General features: G+C 45.7%; 1 protein-coding gene across 3 annotated transcripts in view; it reads right to left on the bottom strand.

Moving 5' to 3' along the window:
- UCK2 (uridine-cytidine kinase 2) overlaps nt 1-26,759 on the bottom strand; it is a 123,689-nt gene that overhangs the window by 11,215 nt on the left and 85,715 nt on the right. The gene's annotated exons all lie outside the window — the stretch shown is intronic.

Here is a 26,759-nt window from a genome sequence, read left to right as displayed (position 1 = left end):
TTAGAACACAAGTATGCATGTCTTTATCTTCACTTCTCTTAGTCATTGAGTGAAGTAGCAGTTCTCTATTATTGTACTTGGCTCTTTTATAAGCCATTCGCACCACATTTGGCGGATAGCCACGTTCCACCAAGCGATTCTGCATCTCTTTATCTTGCATCTCTTTATCTTGAACACGAAAATCCTGGATATCAGAACAAATCCTTCTGTACCGAAGAAACTGCGAGAAGGGTCTCAGTTTCCTGGGGTGACAGCTATTATATTGCAGGAATGTATTCCGATCTGTCTTCTTACGATGCACAGTGGTTTTAAAGCCTAGTGAATCTTATTGTACCATCACATCTAAAAAAGTAATAGTAGTCATGTCATGATGGTCCGTGAACCCTTGAGTGACAATGGTTTAAATAATTCACAAAATCGGACATCTCTTCACAGCTACCTTGCCGTATCAAAGATATCGTCAATGAAACGGATCCATATCCCTATCTTCTCCCAAAAGGGACAGGAGTGTCCCTGCATAAAGATTTATGTAGGTCAGACTTCTCGTACGTTATATGTACGTTTGATTTTATTTATTTGTAGCATTTGTATCCCACATTTTCCCAACAATTTGCAGGCTCAATGTGGCTTACATTTGCCATAATGGCGGTTGCCATTTCCAGGTAACAGAATTACAAATGGTAATGTGTTAAGTTGCATACATACATGGTAACATAACATACGTGAACAGATCAGGGTCTAGATATTTATCATGTGCATATAAATGTTAAGGAAGAATAAATTATGGTAATACATGAAAGTTCCTGAGTACGAAATTGGAAGAATAAATTATAGTAATAAAAGGACGTTCCTGAGTACGAAATTGGGTTGTATCATTCTTTAGGTCATTGACTATGGAGAGACCATATTCGGCATAGAGATTGAAGTGGTTATGCTTATTCATTAGTGGTAAGGAGGTTGATCAGTCAAGTGATAAGATTTCAATTATGTGTATGTCGTGCAAAGTCTTATTTTTTTGGTGTTTAAGATCGGTGTTTATTTATTTGTTGCATTTGTATCCCACATTTTCCCACCTCTTTATAGGCTCAATGTGGCTTACAATACATCATGAATAGTGGGAATACATGAGGAAGTATAGTAGTCGCAGAAGTGTTTTGGGTACATGATAGTGAAATAACATGGTAGTATCATAACAAGTAAACATATTAAAAGATATTTAAGAGAAATATAAGAATTATAGGAAAGTGTACATTTAGTAATAGCAAAAGGTTTTGAGAGTGACATGATATGAGAAAAAAGGATGATAGTAGGTTTATGGTATGCCTTCTTGAACAGATCTGTTTTCAGTAGCCTTCGGAAGATAGTTAGGTCTTGCGTTATTTTTATGGCCTTCGTAGTGCGGTTCCATAGCTGCGTGCAGATGTATGAGAAAACTGGTCGCGTAAGTGGATTTATATTTTAGTCCTTGCAGTTAGGGTAATGGAGATTGAGGAGTGTGCGTGCTGATTTCTTTGCATTCCTGGTAGGCAAGTCTATAAGGTCTGACATATAGGTCGGGGCTTCCCCGTGAATGATTTTGTGGACCAGGGTGCAAACGTTTGAACGCAATTCTTTCTTTTAGTGGGAGCCAGTGTAGTTTCTCACTTAGGGGTTTGGATCTTTTGAACATAAAGTGCAATTAAGATTAAAAAACATACTTCTCCTCTAGCTCTTCATTGTGAGGAATTTTAACACCAGTTCAGTTCTCTACGGTGTCTAGTGTTATAACAAATTTCAGCAGAACGAAGAGATAAACACCGAGTTCTATTACAATCTAAACAAAGATGGATCTATAAGCTTAAAGCCTTTATTCCAACAGGTCTTAACTCTAAAATTGAGTGGATCCATTTTTTGTGAGAACTATGACTTTAAATGTTACCAGTATGCAAGAGCTGTCTCTAGAAGAAACGCAATTAGAGCGGGCAATGGCTGGTGGAGGTGGTAGAGGAGGAATATCTAGGCTATATAAAGCACTCCTGTTACAATCACAGCCCATTCTACACTTCACACACAAATGGGAACAAAATATTGGGGGTTCCTATGAATACTCCATGTCGGAAAGGGTGTTTACATCTTTGCTCAAGGTGTCAGTCTCTAATGCTCTTGTAGAAATGGCTACAAGATATTATATTGCTGGTATTACACACCACAGAGACTAGCCAAATGTTTAAAGGGGGGGGGTCTGCTCTCTGTTGGTGTCAATGTGGAATGGAAGGTGACATGGTTCATATCTGGTGGGCCTGTCCACAAGCTCAACAGTACTGGATGAGGGTTGTGAAATTGATTGCTAGCATAACAAAAATTGCTTTTCAAGGAAGCATCAATTGGCCACACTGATATTGGTGGCTAGCAAACTGGTGCTGGCTTCGGCATGGAAGCAACAGACTCTGCCGGGTTTACGGGCGATCCTGCGGAAACTGGACTATATTCAGTTGATGTCTAAGCTGACTGCAATGCGACTGGGCCGCTTGATATCCTATCATAATGTTTGGGATCCATACACTGAGTGGTTGGCACAGTCCGACCCTACCTTGCCAATTAATTAGGGGGGAGGGAGAGGGGAGGGGAGGTGGGAAGGGGGAAAACATACAGTGGGTTAGAGCTTCACAGAAGTTGTCAAAACTTGAAGTTGGAATAACATTTGCAGTTATATTTATATGTTCTGTTTATTTTCAATAAATATTTAAAAAAATGTTACCAGTATGCTAGTATGGAATAGCACACATTTTTTAGCCAATCATGTCCCGTGGTGTGACGTCAGCAGGGCTTAAAAGCTGCGCCATTTTTCCTCAGGGCTGTCTCTGTGATATCCGCCGTAAGGATTGAGCGGAAGTAAGTACACTGTCTTGAAGAATCAGCTGACATGACTACACAGTTTCATTTTGATTTGCTCTTTTTTAGATTTGTCCAGTGATCCTGAAGAAGAAACTGCGAATCTCGAAACGCTGGCCGCTGTTGATCACTACCTTAACCAACAAGGGAGCACAGAGACTGACTCGTCCTTCAGTTATGTTTTGTTCTAATATTCTTTAGCCAATAAAGTCTGCGCATAGAGGTTTTTGGGCCGATAATGAGGAAGTCCAACCCCAGTTTGACTTTTTTTTTTTTTTAGCTGTCAAGGGGTTTCTCAAGGCCTTTTTTCCTCTTTAAGAGTACTTGCTTGAAGTAATTAATTCTTTGAGTACCTAATTACTACTCTACTACTACTATTTAGCATTTCTATAGCGCTACAAAGCGTATGCAGCGCTGCACAAACATAGAAGAAAGAAAGTCCCTGCTCGAAGTGCTTACAATCTAGTAGACAAAAAGCAAACAAATCAATTAATGTGTAGACCAACCTAGGTAACTCACCCCATTATATAGAATGGGTTATATACAGTGGCAGTCAGATATACCACCATCCCAATCAGGATTCTGGATACAATTATATCAGGGTACAATCTAGTCAGAAACGACAGGGTAAGAAGAAAGGAAGAGGAATGGTGTTAAATATAAAAATAGAAGCACTATAAATCAGGGAACAGAAAGTAGAATATTCATTTATTTTGATGTGATATACAAACTCCTGTGTGGGCAAGAGAAATGAATAGTGATATAATTGAAGAGTCACAGAAATGTTATGAAAGGGAAGTGCTATTTGCTGGAGGATTTCAATCTGCAGAATGTTGATTGTGACAGTGTTATCTAGAAGCAGGGAGACCCTAGATTCTCTGCATGAAAACTGGTATGGCCCTTCAAATGAATAAAATGGTTTAGAAGCCGAGCAGGAAGTGAAAAATGGTAGTGATAAATGCAGTTCACTCTTAGGAAAGGGGAGTTACTAGTAAATATGTTACATGGTTTGATCCTTTTCAACATTTTCATAAATTTTGCAGAAAGGCTGTTGAAAACGGTTTGCCTTTGTGCATAAAATATCAGAATCTACAGTAGGGTAGACACCATGGGAGGCATGGAAGCAATGAGGAAGGATTTAGTGAAGTTCGATTGTCTAGAGCAGTGATGGCGAACCTTTCAGAGACTGAGTGCCCAAACAGCAACCCAAAATCTAATTATTTATCGCAAAGTGCCAACAGGGCAATTTAACCTGAATAACAGAACATTAAAAGCATTTGGCATGCTTTTGATAATGTGATTTTTGCTGTTGCAAATTAAATGATCCCAAGTTCCAATCTAATTCATGTTTAATGTGGGATAAAATGCCATAAATAAGTAAATAAATATAAACTTTTAATGTTGAGCACCTGATTCTCAAAGTGGACATATTCCAAACACTATAATGAAAATAAAATGATTTTTTTCTACCTTTGTCTGGTGACTGTTTTTCTGATCATGCTGGCCCAGTATCCGATTCTGCTGCTATCTGTCCTCTTAACTCTGTTTCCAGGGCTTCCTTTCCATTTATTTCTTTACTTTCCGCCTTTCTTCTTCATTTCTTGCCCTACATCCGTAAGTAAAAGCTGGGTCCTCCGCAGACTTGACTGTCCAGTGGATCCAGCTTCTGCCTATTTTCTTCATCCATGTGCAGTTTTCTCCTCATCTCCTTCCTCACTCTTCCCTCCCCTCCATCCATGTCCAGCAACCCTCCCCTCCTCCCCTCCATCCACCCATGTCCAGCAACCCTCCTCTCCCCTTCCCCCCCCCTCTCCAATCACCCATACCCAGCGATTCTCGTCGCTCCCCTGCCCCCCCTCCAGCCACCCATACCCAGCGATTCTCCTCTCTCCCCTGCCCCCCCCAACCACCCATGCCCAGCGATTCTCCTCGCTCCCCTACCTCCCCCTTCAGCCACCCAGGTTGTCCAGTGGATTCTTCGGGGCAGGCAGGAAAGATCCCCAGTCTTGCCTGCCCGCTGCCAGCGCTGACTCTCCCGCGGAGCTACTGCATCGCTCTTCAAAATGGCTGCTGAGACTTATAAGGGCAGCCTCCAAGACTTTAGCAAAAGTCTCGGCGGCCACTTTTAAAGAGCGATCCAGCAGCGGGGGAGGGTCAGCACCGGCAGTGGGCAGGCAAGACTGGGGACCTTTCCTAGCTGCCCCTAAGAATGCCTTCTTCAGGTACTTGGAGGGACCCTGTAGCTTGGGGGAGGGAGGGAGGAGAGCCGGCTCGCCCTCAAGAACAACCGGCTCTTGCGAGCCGGCTCCAGCACACCACTGGGTGGAGGAGACTGCGGTGCCGGCCCAGGGAATTTTGTCCCCCCTGCATCCCCCTCTCGGCGGCCCTGGCATGCGTGCCATAGGTTCACCATCACTGGTCTAGAGCAAGGGTGAGCAACCACAGTCCTCAAGGCCACAACCTAGATATGTTTTCAAGATTTCCACAATGAATATGCATGAGATCTATTTGCATACAAAAGAAGCTTCCTTTATATACTGGAATTGCAAAATTATAAAAATAATGTTTTTTTTCCACTGCTCCAGGAAAGAAATGGCTAGTTACATTTACCCTAATCTAGAGGACTAAGGGGCATGCGATGAAACAACAGTGTAGTAAATTTAAAACAAATCAGAGAAAATGTTTCTTCACCCAACGCATAATTAAACTCTGGAATTCGTTGCCGGAGAACGTGGTGAAGGCGGTTAGCTTAGCAGAGTTTAAAAAGGGGTTAGAAGGTTTCCTAAAGGACAAGTCCATAAACCACTACTAAATGGACTTGGGAAAAATCCACAATTCCGGGAATAACATGTATAGAATGTTTGTACGTTTGGGAAGCTTGCCAGGTGCCCTTGGCCTGGATTGGCCGCTGTCGTGGACAGGATGCTGGGCTCGATGGACCCTTGGTCTTTTCCCAGTGTGGCATTACTTATGTACTTATAATCTAACCCTCCCACAATTGCAGAAAGGACAGCAAGGAAAGGGACTTGATATACCACCTTTCTGTGGTTTTTACAACTACATTCAAAGCTGTTTACATAGTATATGCAGGTACTTATTTGTACCTGGGGCAAAGGAGGGTTAAGTGACTTGCCCAGAGTCACAAGGAGATGCAGTGTGAATCAAAAGTTTAGCACTGCTGATTTATAAAATGAAAACTATAGCAATATTTCTTTTAGGCAAGGCAAACTGTACTTATTAATTTATTTAGAGTCACATAGTACAGCAATTCAACAAAGTATTTCAATAGTTAATTACTGTATATCCAATTCTTAACCAGAGTGTCAGAGGAATTAAATCAGCACTTTACAATAATGCTGAAGGACCTCTCTGATCTGTTAGAAAATAATTAAAATGGAGTCTCTGCCATTCCCCCCCCCCCCCCCCCCAATATTTAAAAATCAGACACACTTAACCAGGCTCCACATATAATAATTACCCACACACAACTCAAACAAGCCCTTGAAAAGCTGTCAGCAATGTGTTTCTCACACCCCCTAGAGCCCCAAACGGTAACGGAATTTAAACATGCGTGGGATAGGCATAAAGGAATCCTGTGCAGAAGGAATGGATCCACAGAAGCTTAGCTGAAATTGGGTGGTGGGGGGAAGAGGGGTTGGTGGTTGAGAGGCTAGGATAGGGGAGGGCAGACTTATACGGGGTCTGTGCCAGAGCCGGTGATGGGAGGCGGGACTGGTGGTTGGGAGGCGGGAAATACTGCTGGACAGACTTATACGGTCTGTGCCCTGAAAAAGACAGGTACAAATCAAGGTAAGGTATACACATATGAGTTTATCATGGGTCGACTAGATGGACCATGCAGGTCTTTTTCTGCCGTCATCTACTATGTTACTATGTAAAAGAATTTTGTGGAACTCAAATCTTTAAACTAATTATTCACTTCACCACACTTTTACCTTGTTACTGATACTTTTTTTTAAATTAAAACTTAAAAAATACGCAGTGACCATCCACCACACCACACACGCCCTTACAGGCTTGATTCATCATCCGAACTGCCTAGTTTAGAACTTTTAAAAGTTAGTGCCATGAGCTCCCAAGGCATAAGACCCACCACACAAAAAAATACAACAGTACCCCTATTTCGCCCCAAATCCCCCCAAACATGGTGCAAACAAAATTACATTCAATGTTGCCTTACATTTCTATTCCACATACCTTCTTTCTCCTTTATAGTTAGTACAACTTTAAAATGCAGCCTGCACACAACTCCGCCCACGAGCCGGCACTAGGCTCGTGCTTACCGGGCTTGCGCTCCCCGTGCTTCTCTTCTTCTCTCGTGCTCCTATGTGTGCACTCATTAGAACGATCCCGAGACCCAGCAATTCTTGCAACCCTCTCCTCCAGACTCTCGATTCCCCTCTCAGTTACTATTCTGGGCTCTTTCACCCCTTCTTGCCCTCTGGAGCATTCCCGGGCTTCACCTCTGTGCCCTGTAGATGCTATGGGCCTAAAGAGTCCTTTGCGCATACACAGCTTCATTGACGTCACTGCCACACCAGATCCCTCCAGAGTTACACGACACCCGCAGCAGCATGCACTCTAGAGCCTCCTTCCAGCTCCTCTTCTCAGCAACAGCTCCAGAGTTGTCTCGAAAGCAACCCTCATCCCCACAGCTTCTCTAGCGCTGCCCAAATGCAGCCCACTCCCCGCACTCGCTACTACCTTTCAGCACTGTGTCTCTAACACAGAGCAGCCTCCAGCCCAGGTATTTATATTTTAATACTGTAAATAGTTAAAAATATACAATTTTAACCTATAGGGTTACATTATGCATAGAAATTCAATGTATGAAAGGAAAGAGAATAATCTAGGGCTATACTACCATCTGCCTATCCAGAACAAATAATGGAATGTTAACAGATATTACAGAAACTAACAAATTTGGTAACACTATAATAGGTTATTTCAGAAAACCTTGTATTGACAGGCTAAATGTGTCAGAAAATGTTAAGTGAAGTTCATGGAGCAGCTGGTTCAGGAACCGTCAAGAAGGGGTGGGTGAGCTATTTTAGATCTTATCCTTAGTGGAATGCAAGATTTGGTGTGAGAGTTAATAGTATTGAGGAATGATCATAACTATGAAATCTGAGTTAACTGGAGTGAAGACACTACAGAAAACACCCTCTACCAATATTTAACTTTTGAAAGAGCAACTATGAAAATGGCTTAAGGAAAAAGGTTAAAGGAGCTGCTGCAAGAGTTATGAATGGATAGTGTTTAAATATACCATATTGGAAGCCCAGAACATATGTATCCCACATATTTGAAAAAACAAAAAACTGAAAGGTGGCCAAACAGCCAGCATTGCTACAAAGTGAGCCAAAAGGCTAATCAAAAATTTTTTTTAAAGCATCTTTCATAAAAATGGAAGAAAATTCCAATGAAGAAAACATGTAACAGCATAAACACTGACACAAGCATGATACAGAAGGCTAAACTTTGAAAAACAGCTTTCCACAGAGGCAAAAACAACTTTAGTAAAATGTTTCAGTACATTACAAGCAGCAATCCTGTGAAGTCAAATGGATCGTTAGATTGTCAAGGTGTAAAAGGGGTACTGAAGGAAGACAAGGCTATAGTGGAGAAATTAAAATAACTCCTTTGATCTTTGAGAATGGTAGACGTGGCATTTAAATAGCACAAAAGAACAGAAATCAATCTTGGTGAACCTGGAAGATATAGCAAAATAAAAGTACATCACCACATGTACCAGATTGTATAAACCCTAGTACTAAAAACTCAAATGAAATTGCAGATTTACTATTAGTAATCAACCACCTGACATTAAAATCGTACACTGTACATGAAGATTGAAAAGTGACTAATCTAGCACCAGTTTTTAAGAGGTTTCCAGGGTGATCCAAGAAACTAGAGACTGATGATACTGATAATCAGAACCAGAGCCTAATTATGTACCTAGTGCATAAAATATATATTTAAAACTTTTTATTCAGAAAGTGATCACAACGTAATTCCACAATCTTGCATAACAATAATATAACAAAGGACAAGGTGAACATAACACTGCACTAAACAGGGTTAGCTGTAACACTCATTTCCATTTCTATGAACCCACAAGCACCCTCATTTACCCTCCTGAACCCCCTTGTCTGCAGTCTTCTCAAACACCTAAAATTGCTTCCAAATAGTACAATCATTTGCAACCTCCTGGTTATAGAATAACACATTCATCCCACACAGCCATCTGTAACATACTAACATTCCATTGTTGTAGCACAGGAGCATCTGCACCTACCCAATGCTGTTGAATAGTCTTTTTAGCTAGCAAAGCAGCCACCAGAATAAACCTACATAAGGTTCTGGCATGCCTTGATCCACCAGATTTGCATCCAACCCTAATAAAAGCACTTTGTAAGATCACTCACACGACAATGCCAACACACAAGATAAACTGTTACACACCCCTGTCCAAAACAATCCAAGTTTGGGGCATTCTAAGAATTGATGAACCAAGGTTCCCCAGCTGGTCCCACATCGATCACATAGATCATCTTCCCAAAAACCCATAGGCTTTCCTTTGCATTTAGTAACACCGGCGTTGTACAAAAGCTTAAACTGGAGTTCATGGAGACCAACACTGGAGATAACGTGAAAAACAGTAATGGAGAATGCTCCCTCACTACCACCTCTTCCCCCAGTTAAGCACTCCAGAAACCCGGTAGGTTGGCAAGGATTGGCAACAACAGTCACTCTCTGCCCAAAACATACCACACCGCTAACTTATTGATGCAAGCAGGCATATGCAAAAAAGTGTGTCCAGGGTACTAAAAGATACGGATATCCCTGGCCCAACTGTTTCAGATAATAGACATAATGCCTTAGCTGCATATAGGCAAAGAAACTCAAAGTGCAGAGCTTCCACTGGCTCGGACATGTTTGATAAGAAGGGAAGTCCCACCTCAAGGATATCACCTGGCCTACATATAGACACCCTGCCCAAATCCAAAACTGAAAAGGAGACCCTACCTAGTCCGCAAGAAAACTAGGGTTATTAGTCAGCTCTAGGAAGGGTAATGGGCCCACCATGCTCCCAAGCTTCTCTCTCCACCACTTCCAAAACACCTTCAAAAGGTCAAACATAAGAAAAACCATACTGGGTCAGACCTATGGTCCATCTAACCCAGTGTCCTGCTTCTAACAGTGGCAATCCAGGTCACAAGTACCTGGCAGAAACCTAATTAGTAGCAACATTCCATGCTACCAAGCCCAGGGCATGCAGTGGCTTCCCCCATGTCTATCTCAATAACAGACTATGCCCTAGAATTTGTAGTATGGAGTGTTGCCAAGATTTGGGTTTCTGCTAGGTACTTGTGATCTGGTTTGGCCACTGTTCGGAAAAGATACTGGGTTAGATGGACCACTGGTCTGACCCAGTATGGCTACTCATGTTCTTATGACTTTTCCTCCATGAACTTGTCCAAATCTTTTTTTAAACCCAGATATGCTAACCGCTGTTACAACATCCTCTGGCAATGAGTTCCAGAGCTTAACTATTCACCTGGGGGACACCCAGATCTGTTTTCCCTTAGAGTGTAAGGCTAAAAGAGTGTAGGAAAGCATACTCCACGGCAAATTTGTATACTCCTGTTATGAAGCTCATGGATCCAAAAGAGCGCCACCACCACATTGTAAAGGCGAAGATCAGGAAGTTCACTTCCCTACAGGGCCTGTCATGAGTAAGCTTAGTAAAACCAATTTGCGCCTGCCAGGCTCTCCAAATGAATGTAGAAGACCTCCCTATAGAGCTGCTCATCTTTACAAGTAATCCAAAGGGGCATCAATCTGGAAGGCATATAGCAGCTTGGGCAGCAAAACCATTTTGACTAATGCCATGCCCCCAATAAAAGACACGGGCAACTCCTCCCTTCTACGACACAAGGTTCTAAAAGCCTGGACATTTTTCTGATAAAACTATAGTAACAACTAAGTGCAGCTATACACTCAGATATTTAACCACTCCCTTGGCCCATTTCAAAGGGAAGGAGGGGAGCACCCAGCATGGACAAGGTAAAATTATGTATAATCATACCTGATAATTTTCTTTCCATTAATCATAGCTGATCAATCCATAGACTGGTGGGTTGTGTCCATCTACCAGCAGGTGGAGATAGAGAGCAAACTTTTGCCTCCCTATATGTGGTCATGTGCTGCCGGAAACTCCTCAGTATGTCGATATCAAAGCTCCATCCGCAGGACTCAGCACTTAGAGAATTACACCCACGAAGGGACACTCTGCCCAGCTCACCACCGCCGAAACGGGGGAGGGGAATTAACCCAGCTCATCCCCACACAAGTGGGGGAGAGGAATCCGTCCAGCTCATCCCCGCGGAGCGGGGGAGGGACACCACACCCGCCGATGCGGGGGGGATCTGGCTTATCCTGCAACCGCAACCGCGGGAGGAGCTGACTGACCCTAACACCGCCGAAGCGGGAGGGGTACAAAGCTGCCCTACAGCCGCACGAAGCGGGAGGGAGTGCCGGCAGAATTTTAAGTCTCAATCCAGCCCGTAAAACGGAGGGGAGAGGAATGCAACAGCTCACTGTAACACAAACTCGTCTTAACTCTTGAAGAATCCAAGTGAAAAAACTTGAACACGAAGTCTTTCTGAAGTAACTGAAGACTAAACTTGAACCTGAAATGCAACCAGAATAAAAACAGTACAGATATCTGGGAGGGGCTATGGATTGATCAGCTATGATTAATGGAAAGAAAATTATCAGGTATGATTATACATAATTTTACCTTCCATATCATCAAGCTGATCAATCCATAGACTGGTGGGATGTACCGAAGCAGTACTCACCCAGGGCGGGACATTGAAATCCCTGACCTCAACACTGAAGCTCCAAACCGGGCCTCCGCCCGTGCAGCCACAGTCAAACGGTAATGCTTGGAGAATGTATGAGCCGAAGCCCAAGTTGCCGCCTTGCATATCTCTTCCAAGGAGACGGATCCGGCCTCTGCCATCGAGGCCGCCTGAGCTCTCGTGGAGTGAGCCTTCAGCTGGATAGGCGGCACCTTCCCCGCGGCCACATAAGCCGCTGCAATGGCTTCCTTGACCCATCTTGCCACTGTAGGCTTAGCAGCCTGCAGACCCTTACGAGGACCTGCAAACAGGACAGATGATCCGATTTCCGGAAATCATTGGTCACTTCCAAGTATCTGATGATGACTCGTCTCACATCCAGATATTTAAGAGCAGAGTACTCCTCTGGGTAGTCCTCCCTACGAAAGGAAGGGAGACAGAGCTGCTGATTCACATGGAAGCGAGAAACAATCTTGGGCAGGAAGGAAGGCACTGTGCGAATAGTCACTCCTGCCTCAGTGAACTGCAGAAAAGGCTCTCGACATGAGAGCGCCTGGAGCTCGGAAACTCTTCTGGCTGAAGTGATAGCCACCAAAAAGACTGCTTTCAACGTCAGGTCTTTCAGAGATGCCCTCGACAAGGGTTCAAAAGGCGGCTTCTGCAATGCTCTTAGTACCAGGTTGAGATTCCACGCAGGCACCACTGAGTGCAGAGGAGGGCGCAGGTGATTAACTCCCTTGAGAAAGCGCACCACATCTGGCTGCGAAGCCAGGGAAGCACCCTTCAGGTGGCCCCTGAAGCAAGCCAGAGCCGCTACCTGGACTTTAAGGGAACTGAGCGACAGGCCTTTCTCCAGACCTTCTTGCAGGAACGCCAACACTGAAGAAATTGGAGCAGTGAAGGGAGAAAGTGAGCCTGCTTCACACCACGCTGCAAAGATACGCCAAACCCTGGCGTAAGCAGTAGAAGTAGAGCGCTTCCTCGCTCTCAGCATAGTGGCGATGACCTTGTCTGAGAAGCCCTTCTTCCTCAGACGCTGCCGCTCAATAGCCAGGCCGTAAGACCAAAGGGGGAGGGATCCTCCATCACCACGGGACCCTGATGTAACAGGCCCTGCTCCACTGGCAGCCGCAGAGGATCGTCGACTGAGAGCCTGATCAAGTCCGCATACCAGGGACGCCTGGGCCAATCCGGACCCACCAGGATTACCCTGCCGGGATGCTTTGCTACCCGGTCTAGCACCCTGCCCAACATGGGCCAGGGCGGGAACACATAGAGAAGCTCTTGTGTCGGCCACTGTTGGAGAAGAGCATCTACTCCCAGGGATCGAGGGTCCCGTCCTCTGCTGAAAAAGCGCGGCACTTGGCAATTGGCCGATGACGCCATCAGATCTAGGCTCGGCTGGCCCCAGCGCTTCGTGATGTCCAAGAACGCCTGAGCAGATAGCTGCCACTCTCCGGGCTCCAAGGTATGGCGACTGAGAAAGTCCGCCTTGACATTCATGACTCCGGCAATGTGGGCCGCTGAAAGCTGCTCCAGGTTCGCTTCCGCCCACTGGCAAAGATTCATAGCCTCCTTGGCTAGAGGGGCGCTCTTGGTACCTCCCTGGCGGTTGACATAGGCCACAGCCGTGGCATTGTCCGACAGGACCCGTACAGGCTTCAACACCAGTACCGGGATGAACTCCAAAAGCGCCAACCGAATGGCTCTGAGTTCCAGGAGGTTGATAGACCACTTTGCCTCTGCAGGAGACCAGAGCCCCTGCGCTGTCCTTCCCAAGCAGTGGGCTCCCCAGCCCGACAACGAGTCGTCCGTCGTGACGACAATCCACTCTGGGGTCACCAGAGGCATTCCCGCAGACAACTTGTCTGTCTGCATCCACCAGCTCAGCGCCTTGCGCACTGCTGGGTCCAAGGGAAGGCGCACAGCATAATCCTCTGACATCGGAGTCCAGCGCTGCAGCAAAGAGTGTTGAAGTGGTCTCATATGAGCCCTGGCCCAGGGCACAACTTCCATCGTGGCCGTCATAGAGCCCAACAGCTGCACATAGTGCCAAGCCCGAAGGGGAGAGGCTACTAGGAACTGGTCCACCTGAGCCTGAAGTTTGACAATCCGATTGTCTGGCAGGAACACTCTGCTCACTTGGGTGTCGAATCGAACTCCCAGGTACTCCAGGGACTGTGTCGGGCGCAGCTGGCTTTTCTCCCAGTTGATGATCCATCCTAGGGAGCTCAAAAGAGCAACTACCCGGTCCACAGCTTTGCCGCACTCTGCATAAGAGGGGGCTCGGATCAACCAGTCGTCCAGATAAGGATGGACTTGTACCCCTTCCTTTCGTAGGAAGGCCGCGATGACCACCATTACTTTGGAAAAGGTCCGCGGAGCAGTAGCCAACCCGAAAGGGAGGGCTCTGAACTGGAAGTGTCGTCCCAGGACTGCAAAACGCAGAAAGCGCTGATGAGGAGGCCAGATGGGAATATGCAGGTACGCTTCCTTGATGTCCAAGGATGCCAGGAACTCTCCTGCCTTCACTGCCGCTATAACAGAGCGGAGAGTCTCCATGCGAAAGTGCCGCACTTTCAAGGCCCGATTGACCCCTTTGAGATCGAGGATAGGCCGGACAGAACCTCCTTTCTTTAGTACCACAAAGTAAATGGAGTAACGTCCCTTGCCAAGCTGACTTTCTGGCACCGGAACGACCGCGCCCAGGCGGATCAGATTGTCCAAGGTCTGCTGCACTGCCACAGCTTTGACCGGAGACTTGCAGGGAGAGAGTACAAACCCGTCTTTTAAGGGTCGGCAGAACTCTAGTTTGTAGCCGTCTCTGATGACTTCCAGCACCCACGCGTCTGAAGTTATTGTGGTCCACTCGCCCAGAAACGAGGACAGCCGTCCTCCAATCTGCACTGGGGCGTGGACCAAGACCCCGTCATTGGGTACGAGACCCTGGGGGAGGACCGGAGGGAGCACCTCCGGGACGGCGGTCTCTGCGAAAGGAATGCTGCTTGGGGGAGAAATTCCTCTTGAAGGAAGAGGGGGCAGAGGAACCCGACTTGCCCGGGCGGTACCGACGGGCTTCCTGCAACCGTCCTCTGGAGGTACCGGGACGAGTACTAGCCCGAGCCCTGACCTCTGGTAATTTCTTGCCCTTAGACGTGCCGAGATCGGTCACGATTTTGTCCAGCTCGACCCCAAAGAGCAGCTTGCCTTTAAAAGGCAACCTAGCCAGGCGGGATTTAGAGGCGTGGTCAGCAGACCAATGTTTCAGCCAAAGCCACCGCCGCGCAGAGATTGTCTGAGCCATGCCTTTCGCTGAGGCCCTCAAGACATCATACAGCAAGTCTGCCAAATAGGCTAAGCCCGATTCCAGGGCCGGCCAATCAGCCCTCAAGGAATGATCCGAGGGGGAAGCCCGCTGCACCATAGTCAGGCACGCCCTGGCCACATAGCAGCCGCAAACTGAGGCCTGCAAACTTAAAGCAGCCGCCTCAAAGAACGACCTTAAGGCCGCCTCCAATCTTCTGTCTTGGGCGTCCTTTAGGGCCGTGCCACCTTCCACCGGCAACGCCGTTTTCTTAGTCACCGCAGTGATTAAAGAATCCACGGTAGGCCACAGATAGGCCTCACGTTCACTCACAGCCAAAGGATAGAGGCGGGACATAGCCCTAGCCACTTTAAGGCTCGCTTCTGGGACATCCCATTGAGCCGAAATTAAGGTGTGCATGGCATCATGCACATGGAAGGTTCTAGGCGGGCGCTTCGTCCCCAGCATAATGGCAGAGCCAACAGGGGCTGAGGGAGAGACATCCTCCGGAGAGGAAATCTTCAAAGTGTCCATGGCCTGTAACAACAGGTTGGCAATCCTCTGGGCTAAAAAGCCGCGCTGCAGAGGGGTCATCCGCTCCATCCGAGCGGGGATCCGTCTCCTCCAAGGAATCCGCAAAGGACCGTTGGGAGACCTCAGACACGCTGCCCTCATCTACATCGGAGGAGACAAATTCCTCCAAGGCCTGGGAATCAACCCGAGGACGTTTACCTCTGGGAACCTCAACCTCTTTACCAGACGAGGGAGCAGGGGCAGCGTTGTGCATGAGGAAGGCCTGATGCAGCAGCAAAACAAACTCGGGGGAGAAACCCCCCAAACTGTGCACTTCCGCAGCCTGGGCAACAGCCCTAGACGCACCCTCAACCGGCGCTCGCAATAGCGGGGGAGAGACATGCTGCGCATCCAAAATGGCGTCCGGCGCGAAACTCCGCGAAGGAGCCGCGCGGGAAGAACGGCTCTTAACTTTAGCCGCTTCTGTGCCGTCGCCCAAATTAAGGGCGTTCATGGCATTAATGTCTCCAACCTCAAGGGCGGCCCAAGAAGAAGCCGTCCGAGCCGCATGGCCGGCCAAGATGGCGGAGGCGAGGAGCGGGGGATGGGCGTTTATGGCGGGAAAAACCGCCACGCCGGAGGAAGGACCGGGACATTCATCGGTCACGAAACTGTCACCCAACAAGGGCGAATCAGGCTTTAAGACCCCCGCATCCCCTCTAGAAGCGCTCAAGCGACCCGGGGAGCGACCCTTTGCGCCCTCGCCCTCCGACGCCATATGCCACGAGGAGAAGAATCGGGGAACCCCCTGCCCGCTATAAAAAGGTAAAAATTACCTGCTGTCCGCTCCGAGTTGTAACGACCTGGTGTCCCAGTGAGTAGCTGCAATAGACGCTTAAATAAACGTCGAAATAAACGCCTTTAAGGACGTTCAAAAATTTTTTTTTTTTTTTTTTTTAACGGAGCCAGCGGGAGGGGGGAGAAAAGGAGGGACCTGGCACCACCAGGTTTGCACTTGCTCAAAAGAGCCCTCAACCCCAGGCACTCAACAAAACCTAAAAATTAGGCTTGGAGGCCTAGCCAGAGCTGCTGCTGTGTGTGACCACCACCTGCTGAGATAGAGAACATACTGAGGAGTTTCCGGCAGCACATGACCACATATAGGGAGGCAAAAGTTTGCTCTCTATCTCCACCTGCTGGTAGATGGACACAACCAAACCAGTCTATGGATTGATCAGCTTGATGATATGGAATTAGCCAATACTGCCAGGGCCTCAGATTTATCAAAATTTATGCAGCCCTGAAAAGGAGCCAAACTGCTGGATAAGGGCCACCAGCTCAGGGACATCTTATGATGCATGCTCCAGAAAAATCAACGTTATCAGCAAATAAATTGATTTTGTATTCCTGTGACCCAACGGCAATGGCCCAAACAGTATCAGTTTGCCAGATTTTACTAGCCAGGGGTTCCAACAAGAGTACAAATCTCAGTGACCGGGGGGGCGGGGGGGGGGGGGCAACCCTGTCTCTTACCTCTTCTCCAGGGCAAAAGTGGGTGTCAGATCCCTGTTAATCAAGAGTTGTGCAGGTTGACGATATAGAGCCTGCACTCCTACCAAAAATTCCCAATACCAAAGTGAGGTAAAAGCCAAAAGAGATGATCCACACTATCTTGTCAAACTCTCTCAGCGTGTAAGATAGTAATAATGGCATCTCCCAGCTTCCTTTTGGGTCTGCAGGGCATTTAATGCTCAAAAAATATTGGTAGATGCATACTGACCGGGCACAAATCCCATCTGGTCCAGATGCACCAGCGATGGCAAGACTGCCCCCAGACTGCCATGATATTAGCAAAAAAATTTTATATCATGGTTCAATAATGAAATAGGATGGCAAGAGCCCAGGAGTTCCTGATCTCTGCCTGGCTTGGGAAGAATAGTGGCTTGTGTAAGCTGACCAGTCTCCAACCCCAGGGTATATAAAGTGCTACAAATCTCCCAGAAAGGCCCAGCCAGGTGATGGCCTAGTATCTAGTAATACTCAGCCAACAGACCATTGGGACGAAGAGCCTTCGCTAACTTAAGATGTTTGATAGCATTTTGGATTTCCAGACTCATGACTGGAGCATTAAGACTAGCCATCTGGGTAGCCAACAAGGTTCGGAGTGCCAGGTTTTAGATAAAACGGTCTCTTACTAGCTAGATCATAATGCCCTTTATCATACAAAAGACTGATTAAAAATGCTGCCTGAATATCCGAGTCCTTAGTAACGAAAGAACCCGTCGAGGTCTTGATACGGGTAATCACCTGCTTAGCAGTTTTATGTTGATTGGCCAACAATTTGCCCACCTTATTGTCCCAACTATATAAATTGCATTTATAAAGCTGTACATCTCTCGAGGCTCTGCAGTTCAAAATCTCATTTACACACTTTTGAATTGAGAGATATTGCTGCTGCCCAAAAAGGACCCTCACAATGTGTGAAGTTCAGCCATCAAAGAACTAAGTTCTCTGGTCCAATGCCTTGCACAGGGAAAAGAAAATACGGTGAGAGTATATGTTAGGCACATAAACTGAGCAAACGGCGACCTTTTCTCAAAATGTTCTCCCAACCAGACCACATACCTCCCCCTTGGGGTCTTGAATAATTTTGTCTCTCATGCAAGCAATATGCTTATGAGAATAGCTACACCCCGCTGCTTCCCACTAAACATAGTAACATAGTAACTCTCCCACCCAGTCTCTCTTCAACTTAACATGCTCAAGGTTGGTGAGGTGAGTCTACTGCAGGAGCAAGGCATCCACCCCCATACGACTGCATTAAGTCAATTTTTGTACATTTCAGTAGTGAGTAGACTGTACACATTCAAGGAAGCAAAACGCAAGCTACCCATGCCCAGTTTAAAACTGCAGAATGATTACCTACACCATGGTTCCACCAAACTGGCTGGTAGCAGCCTCCCAGCTGGGATGCCCAAGAAAATCCACCACCCACACACCCAGGGAAGAAGCAGGCCATAGGAATTTATGGATGCAAACACAGGAACCCTAGCCCACCCATTACCCCCCTCTCCCCACATACCAGCAACCCTGTGTTTCCCAGAACCTCCTGACCCCCCCCCCCCCCCCCCGCCAATTCCATCTTCCTCCTATCTATGCACAGCCACACATTTACCCACAATCAAACCCAAAAGGCCCAAACACTCACACAGCAAAAGCACCCAACTCATAACCCACACACTTCACACACCCCGTCACCCACCCCATAACCAAACCATTAGAAGTTCAACACCCTGACCCCCCCCCAACCCAAATCCCCCCTAACAGTAAAAATAGAGCTAATCAAGAAGCAAGACAGACCAAGCTTAAGAGTCCAATCGGCAAATCCATAGAAGCCCTCATGCCCACCCTGGTGGATGCACACTAAGCCTCCAAAAGCCTGTCCAAGCAATAATGCGTCCTCCACCAGTCCATCAGTAAGAATACATGGAAAGGCTCTGCAAAGCAGGAACTGGCCCCAGCACTAACACCACATGTCTGTGCAAAGAAAACATAACATGTCTGCACAAAAAAAGACAAAACAAAAAACAGAGAACAATTGAGTTAGTTGGTCAGTACTATTACTCCACCACAGCAAGCAGCGCAGACTGAGATAATAGTAGCCAAGGACTGCAGACCAGGCCAAAGAGTCACATCTGCTTCGGATATCTGGGACCCAGGTCTTTCAAGGGAACATACTACAGCTATGAAGCTGTGTAGAAAAAAAAGAATGTCATATGGTGTCAATACATCCAAGCAACCAGTTCAGAAACAGCCCAAATGCACAACCCCCACTAACAGCACAGCCAACCTGTTCAAAGCACACATGATCAAGATAAACTGAAATATCTCCACTATCTTGCGTCCCCAGAAGGGACCGATCAGTTACTGGTGCAGTGGCAGGATCTTATCCAAAAAGGTACACAGCTACTCTGCCTTCGTTAGGGTCAGTGTGTGGTTATTATGAGTAATGTGCACCTGAGCCGGATAATGAAAAGCAATTTAAAAACACCGGTCAAGCAACTGAGAACAGTAAGGGGCCAGGGCCCAGCGTTGTTCCAAACTTTTGATGGAAAAATCCTGAAAGAGCAACAACTCAGCTCCCTTATATTCCAAGACGAGTTTTCCTGTACAGATCCAATAGTTTCGCCTTGACGGCATAATTGAGGAAGCAAGTCACTGGACATCACCTTTCAGTCCTCTGAACAGGTCCACCCTATGCACCCTTTCCATATGCACCGGCCCCACACTTGAAGCAGGGGAGTAGCCAGACAACAGATTTTGGGTGGGCCTAGATAAGAAGTGGGTGGGCACCAAATGTCCCCCCCCCCACCACCACCACCACCAAAAAAATCTCTCAGCTGGCAGGAAAATGCTTCTTTCCACCTTGGCAGTCTGCAGCGGGCATGCACTGAAAACTGAGCATGCGCAGGTGCCAGTATTATGGAGAGTAGAATTTTGTTACTATCAGGGGAAGTCTTCAGCTGACAGAACGTGGGATCTCCACCAGATACTGCTAAACACGTGCTACTGTTGGATGGGCCTGAGCCCTAAGTGGGTGGGCCCTGGCCCACCCAGGCCCACCGGTGGCTACGCCACTGACTTGACGACCCAAAGCCTGAACAAGCCACTGCTCTAAGAGCTCCATGAGCTATTTATCTTTCAGTCTCAGGCACTCCAACAAGGCAAATGTTCTTATGCCTGCCCTGATCTTCCTATTTTCAATTCGATCTAAAAAGGTCTTTACTTACATTTCATTCCCTTTCTCCCTTTTCTCCCCGCTGCTGTTGTAACATGGTCTTCATGTGTGGAGATTCACTCCTCAGCCTTGCAATCCTTAACTTCCTCCATGGCCAAATGAAGTTCTGTCAGCTTATCTAGGAGCTGGGAGAAGTGGCACATGGAAACCTGAACAGTGTCCTCAGACACTAGTGCCCATCACTTACCTCGGGCTGGTTCACCACCTTTTTTCCAGAGTGTGTCCTGGGTCTCTGCCAACCTGCACCGACTTGACAAGCATTACAGAGCCACCACAGCAAAAAAAAAATCTCTCCACCCGATCTTTCACTAGCGATTGTCCCACAGAGACAGTAAGTTTACGGGTCAATCCATCTCAAAATAAATGCATAATGAGGGTTTTGTAGGGAAGGGGAGCAGAGCCCAGCTTCAACGCGTCCAAGCTCAGGATGATCCCATTAAGTGACTCTGTTCTTGCTTTAAATGTATTACTACTTCTACCCCCACCATGTACCGTAACTTGCTGCTTAGAGTGTATAATACTCCACTCCTAGTGGCCACTCCACCCCCTCAGCAGCCTGGGTCCTTCACCTCTAAATTCTGTTCCTGATTGTCCTTACAGGTAACCCTGTCTCTTTCTAGTCCTGACAGATACATGTAACTCTCCAATCAAGGGCTATCTTCATTGACCTTAAGTGACCTTCACTGTGACCTAGTCTAAGGCAATAATCCAATTGGTCCCTTGTTTTGCCCTCTAACTTTAGGGGTCTCCTTTCCTTAGGTCCTTACTCTCTGCAAGGCAAAATCTTCCATCTTGTCTGAGAGCATACTGCTTGGCTCTGTCCTCAACTTCTGAAAAAGCCAACTCCCTTTTTAACCCCCTCAATACTCAAATCCTCATTTCTCCATCCTCTGACACTTTTCCATCTTAAGAAGCATTCCCATCCATAATCCCCTTTCTCCTTAAGCCCAACCTTTCAAGCACCATCTGCTAAAATAAATGAACTCATTCTACAGACTTTCCACACCCATGGGCAATATCTGAAAAACACTGTATACCAATACTCATAGTATGGGAAATGTTCTAAATCTTGAAGCAATGATGGAAGAGGCCAACTGGGATGTAGTTACACCAGAGAAATTTGATCATATCTTTATGTCACAGCTACATAGGTTTCCAGTGGAGTCTAGATTGCAATTTAAAGTATTGGTTTTGACTTTCAAGGTTTTTCATGGGGATACCCCGGGTTATCCAATTGATCATTTTGCCTTCTTTAACAGGAACTATGGGAGAGCTACCAGAAATCTTTTTTTGCTCAATTTTCCCATGGTTTGTAAAGTAAAGGCTTGGTGATTATTTAAAATCTTCTCTAACTTACCAAGCAGCTTCTAGCTGGAATTCTCTTCCATCTTTAAGATATAAGGAACATTATTCTGAGTTTCAGAAATTACTAAAGACTTTTCAGAAAATAAGTTCCATAACTTATAGATGTAGTATATTGGCTCTTAAATGTTCTATTTTGTGTAATTATGTGACGTAAGCTCCTTTTCTTGACGTTATCAGCTTAGAAATTGTTGGTTGTAGCAGGCTATAAGATCTTATTGTAATGTTATAACCTATACAGAAGAGTGTAGGGAAAAAATGGAGAAGTGGAATTATATATTAAAAAAATATTTCTTTCTACAAAGTGTAAATTTTGGTCCTGTATATCCAGAGGCTTAAACCTGGGGCTGCTTGTTACCAAGCACTGACTCCAATCCTTCTACTCTTGAATACAATTGATGCATGATAAAAAAAAACTCAAATCACTTACAGTTGCATTAAGATAGATTACGATTCTGTACTTACAGATAACAGTCCAAGAGTCTGAGTGATCAGCCCCTCTCCAAAAGGAAAAGCCACCAGTGACTAGTGCTTGAAATACTGAAAAACAGCACTACAGTGCCACAGCACAGGTAATCGCACAACCACAGTGGTCTTATTTATTACATTTGTACCCCACGCTTTCCCACATATGCAGGCTCAATGCGGCTTACATAGTAACAAGTAAAAAAGAAAAAGAATTTTAGGTTTTCCTGAGGGAAAGGAGGGAAATCCCACCCCCTAATGCCTTTCTTCCCCAGGTGTAGGCACAAGTTGCCAATCATTCGAGGGAGATGGAGCCTGCCGGAAGGAGTCTCCTGCCAGAATATTAAAGGACACTTTTGGTTCTTAAAAGTAGTACCTGAAAAGATGAGGAAAAAAGGTTAGCCTTCATAAACAAGAGATCACAGAACAAGTTACACAGGTAGTAATATCTGGAAAAGCTAAGAGAAGCTAGTGAAGCAAAGAAAAGATGCAAATAGAAGAAAAATAGTAAAATGAGGAGGGGAAGACTTTCAGGTATTTTGGTGACAGTAAGAAGTGCAAGAGTGCCATTATGAGAGGCTCAAGGATGAAGGAGAGGAAGTAGAAGCAGTAGAAGCAGATCATAGCAAAATTGCTGAAACAAATGTTTCTACGTTGACGTTTGAAAGGCCAAGAGTAGGACTGCAGAAGACAAATAGGAATTAAAATGTGGTAGACAATTTAATTGAACAATGTTCGTAAAACTCTGTTCATGAGAAGTTATTTAAACTAAATGTAGACAACTCTATGAGGCCATGAGGTATAGATCCTAGGGTAAGTTTTGGTGGCTCTGCTGCCCGATGTTTCTTTAGAGTCAAGGCTGGTACTGGAGGACTGGAAGATGGGCCCTTGCCCACCCAGTAGCAGCACATCTATGCTGTGGATGGCGGGGATCTCCATGCCTTCCAACCGAAAACTCCAACAACTCTCCCTCCCGTGTACCTTTTAAATAGCAGATCTTCACTGGCAACAAGCACCGACTGATACCGCTTGTGCTGGCCTACTGCCTTTCCCCTCTGACATACTCCCACCTATGCAGAAACATAAAGGCTACAGGGCCAGTGTGAGCAATGTATCAGTCGGTGCTCCTGCCAGCAAAGATCTGTTATTTAAAAAGGTATGCAGGGGGAGGCTGAGAGACCATATGGAACGTGGGCAGGTGGGAAAGAGAAGGATGAGAGACCAAAACGCCTTTGGGACGGGGTTAGAGTTCTTCTGCCCAGCCAACTTGGGCCCAAGCCCACCAAAGGTTGGGCATCAGGCTATGCCCCTGAGTTGAATAGAGGGAAAGTACTAGATATGGTGTACTCAAATTTTAGAAAGGCCTTTGACACAGTTCAATACCTAAATACTGCCTTTTCCACTGAACAATAATGAAAATGGTGCAAAGGCCAGTGATTTATAATTTTCTCAATTAATTTTAAGTTTTTAAAGTTTTTTTGTTTTTAAGGAAGAAAAAGAGCCTCACAGAGCTCCTAGACTTTAAGACTGTTTATTGGAGCTAAAACGGATACAGATCTATATCCGTTTTAGCTCCAATAAACAGTCTTAAAGTCTAGGAGCTCTGTGAGGCTCTTTTTCTTCCTTAAAAACAAAAAAACTTTAAAAAAACTTAAAATTAATTGAGAAAATTATAAATCACTGGCCTTTGCACCATTTTCATTATTGTTCAGTGGAAAAGGCAGTATTTAGGTACTGATTTTTTAATTGATTTTTCCACATCCTATTGGTCAATATTTAGTGGATACTAGTTTCTTTGACACAGTTCCACATAGGTGATTTATAAAGCAAGTGCCCTGGGCATGGGCTTAAAATGACTAGGTTAGGTAGTATGGAAGGCAAAGGGTAGTAGTAAATGGAAGTCATGCTGAGGAAAAAGGATTACCAGCAAGGGGCCCACAAGGACTGGTTCTGGTTCTTTAACAATTCTGTAAACATTATAGAGTTGCTGCCTAGAACAGTTTGTCTCTTTGCAGATGACACCAAAATCTGCAACAGGGCTGATACCCCTGACAGTGTGGATAACATGAGGAGGGACCTAGCAAAGCATTAAAAGAATAGTTCTGAATTTGGTAGTGAAGATTTAATGCTAAAATGTCAAAAATATCAGGCAAGGGCAAATTGCAAGCTGCAAGAACTCAGACCTGCTCCAAAAGGCAGAGAAAGCAAAGGCTGACCGGCACCTCCTACAGCTCTGCTGCTTGGATAAGTCCCTGGGAATACAGTCCATCACAGACAAGCTGCCATGTGATCTATGAGAGAAATGGCCATGTTATGACAAAGTTAATCAGAGGTCTAGGGAAGAGGACAAGTTTTCCTAGCTTCTCAATCAATACACCAGAAGCAAACAAGACTGGCCTTTTAATTCATGAAGTGGTTAATCAAGTACTACAACATAAGGAAATTCATATCTTTGCACTAGATTAAAGTTTCACCTACATCACCTACACCTTCCAACTTCCCATGGCAGATAAAATTGAGGACCCAAGAAACATTGCCCCCCGAGATAATGATGTGGGTTCAGAGAGAAAGCTATGAAAGAATGACAAGAAACTGAAAATTACTGCAGATGAAGACCATATAGCTTATCCAGGCTGTCCGTACTGTCCACTATCCCTTCCTCCCCCTCAGATATCCTATGTGCAATCTTCATCTCCACATATGGCATCTTGTCGGCATTGACATTCTGGGTTAGCGACTAGTTATCAAATGGTAAAATTTCCATCGCAATGGGGGAGATTGCACTTAGACCAATTCCAAAAAATCCTAGCAGAGATTTGCAAGCAGTTAGCAATTATCAGCCAGTCGCCTCAATACCACTGTTCGTAAAGATAATGGAGGGATGTGTGTCAAAAATGTTAGATATCTACTTGGATAAAAGCAACATTTTACATCCAGCTCAGTCAGGTTTTCACAAGAATTAAAGTACGGAAATGGTGATAACTTCCATTGTCATCCATTGTTGCCTACAGTAAAGCGTTGCTGAGCCATGGTGAAAATGCAACCCTGGTTCAATTCAATCTATCCATTGCGTTCAACATGGTTGACCATAATACCTCGTTGTCCAGGTTGAGCAACAGAGATACTAAGTTGGTTCAAAAGATTTCTCATTGCTAGTAGTTATAGTGGGCAAAAAAAGCAGGTAATTTATCTGTGGGTTAGATTCAGAACTGTAGGGTTCTCCAGGGGTCCTCACTGTCCCCTTCACTGTGCTGCTCCAACCTCTGGGTTTATTGTTAGGAAGGCTAAAGATACCATTTTTTTTTAATGCAGGTATTACCTTGCTTTTACAGGTAACATGCGATTGGAGCGGCACACTGAAAGAGTTGGGAATTTGTGTACAGATTACTGAGGACTGGATTTTAAATCATAGACAAATTAAATCCGGGGGGGGGGGGGGGGGGTGGGGAGGAACAAGTGCCTAGCCTCACAAGCACTGGGCTCATTTGGAGCAGTTTTTGCAGGGGCTCGCTCTTTGGGACACCAGTTATGGCTTCTTCATAAGTTCTGCCAGCTTTCTGTGGACCTTGGCCCCTCCTTACCACTTTCTATTATTTGGAATCTAATTGCTTTTAACCTCCTTTTCCCTCCAGGTCTCATCCCTGGGGTGTTCTCTTGCTGGGCCACACTAGGCTTGGTTACCTGGGGCCAGTTATCCGATGATGCCTTGCTTTCTTTCACTGCTCTGCAGCAGGAATATTGCCTTCCCTCTACTGACCAGTCTGCTTACATTCAAATTATGCCATTTTTGTGTTATCCTCACATGTTAAAACTCAGGTCCTGCATGAGAATTCTTTTTTTGGAAGACCTATGTGAGGATTCTAGAGGTACTAAAGGCTTGATTGCCTGTCTGTATAAATAAATAGAAGCAGTCCAGTCTGTACCTTTTGCACCAATCTAACTGGAGTCGGGAACTGAGGTTACATATTAAGGATGTTGACTGAAAGATGATGGAAAAGGCTTTATTTAAGGCTTCCTTTGTGATTCCTTTTAAGGAAAATGCTGTTAAAATGATATACGGATGGTATCTCACACCTGTGAACTCATATGTTTCCCTGTGTGTCTCCTTTGTGTTGGCGATCTTCTGGAGGAGGTACTATGGGACCATCTGTAGTGGTGTGTTAAAGCTAAGGCTTATTGGATGGCCATCCAGCACAGGCTTTAAGGTTGGTTGTCCCGACCAATTTGGTGGGACATGACTGTTTTTGTTTTCCAGGAAGCTGCCAGAGCTTACTAAATCTCAATCCTTGTTGGTTCGTCATGCTATAAGTGCCACTCGGGTGGTCCTGGCTACTCACTGAAAACCTTGTGTGCCTTCTTTGGTACAATGAGTGATCAAGCTCTGGTACATTTGTGAGCTGGAGAATTTGATGGTACACAAACATACCTTGTCTAAACGAGAGTCTATTTGGAGCCCTTTTATTAGATGTTTCTATGGGATTGAGTTTTTGTGGGGTGGGGGGGGGGGGGGAGGATTGGCAATAGGGTGTTGCACTTTTGATTCCTGTGCTCCTTC

Source organism: Microcaecilia unicolor, chromosome 6 (genome assembly GCF_901765095.1).
Source record: "Microcaecilia unicolor chromosome 6, aMicUni1.1, whole genome shotgun sequence".
NCBI lineage: Eukaryota > Metazoa > Chordata > Amphibia > Gymnophiona > Siphonopidae > Microcaecilia > Microcaecilia unicolor.
Note: the sequence above shows the minus strand (reverse complement) of the source record. Positions and strands in the feature narration are given on the sequence as shown.